This window comes from Corvus brachyrhynchos, unplaced genomic scaffold (assembly GCF_000691975.1).
Source record: "Corvus brachyrhynchos isolate BGI_N302 unplaced genomic scaffold, ASM69197v1 scaffold148, whole genome shotgun sequence".
In the NCBI taxonomy this organism is placed as follows: domain Eukaryota; kingdom Metazoa; phylum Chordata; class Aves; order Passeriformes; family Corvidae; genus Corvus; species Corvus brachyrhynchos.
In genome coordinates, this window is record NW_008239785.1 from 3374493 (window position 1) to 3375629 (window position 1137).

Genomic DNA, 1137 nt, shown 5'->3' on the forward strand with positions numbered 1-1137 from the left:
GCTGGATGTTACAAATCAAATCCCCGCAGGCAAATCCCCGCAAAGCAGATCCTCTGGGGCAGGCAAACACAGCGGGCCATGGCCACGTTCCACAGGGATGGCACAGCAAATGCCAGAGCTGGTGGCTGGAAATGCTCTGCCACCACTTGACTGATCAAATCCTTCCCCAGGACTTGTGGAGAGCTGGGAACACTGGGAACACTGGGAGCACTCAGTTCTGCCTCCACCTCAATCTAGACCAAGCTAAAACCTGGTTTTCTCCCTCAAACTCAGAAACTGCCCTCCACTGAGAGGAGTCAGAGGGGGGAACGATAAAGGCAAAGGAATAAAAGCAGTTTAGGGATGGTGGAAGCATGCAGGACCAGTTTGGAACTGGCTCAGCGAGGCAGCAGGAGGTGTCAGGGCTGACACCCATCAGTGCTGGGCTCAGCCTGGGGCTGCATATTAAATATTGGGGGTAAAGGTTTCATCAGTCCTGTGCCTCCTCTGAGCTGCTGAGGAAGGTCCTTCCTGGGGCAACCCTTGCCTGGGCTGGGATGGCGAAGAGGGGATCGCTCGGCAAGGAGGGCTCCCCCCTGCTCCGAGGCCTGGCAGGGATGCAGAGACATTCACAAGCAGCGTGCTGCAGTGGGGGTGAAGGGGGGCCCCGGGCTGGATCCGGGGCTCAGATGCTGCTCCCTCCTCGGAGCCCTTGTGGTGCTGTGATGGGCTGGATGGGGTCCTGCTCCCCCTGCCCTGTGTCATGGGGGGCACTGCTGCAGGGCTGGCAGGAGCCCCTTGCCCTGGCAAAGGTCTGGTGGGCTTTCAGGGGGCAGAGCTCGGCCATGCCCCCCCTTCCCCCGGGAGCCCCCCAAAGCCCTGTTCCTGCAGCTGGTCCCTCCCATCGCCACTGCCGGCAGGGACACCCCCGGGGCAAAGACTTCCCCCCCCCTTCCCGGGGAGGGAAGACCCCAATCCCCGCACCTGCTGCACCGGGGAACTCCCGAGGCAGAGAAGGGCTGGGGGGATCAGCTGGGGCTGCCGCCTCCTTCCCCTTCTCCTTCCCGGTCTCGCGGCCGCTTCCTGGGCGCGATCGCAGCAGCGGAGGAAGCGGGCGGCCCCCGGGACCCTTCTAAGCCCCTCCTTGTCTCCCCCGGG

General features: G+C 63.2%; 1 protein-coding gene across 2 annotated transcripts in view; it reads right to left on the bottom strand.

Annotated features, from left to right (window-relative positions):
• Positions 1-1137, bottom strand: part of RAB37 (RAB37, member RAS oncogene family) — a 9939-nt gene that overhangs the window by 6485 nt on the left and 2317 nt on the right. The window contains exon 1 of one of the 2 annotated variants that reach the window (XM_017743278.1): positions 964-1123. The exons of the other annotated variant lie outside the window; for it this stretch is intronic. The gene's annotated coding sequence lies outside the window, so the exon portion shown is untranslated. Of the gene's footprint in view, positions 1-963; positions 1124-1137 lie in introns of those variants that run through there. 2 annotated transcript variants of the gene reach the window in all.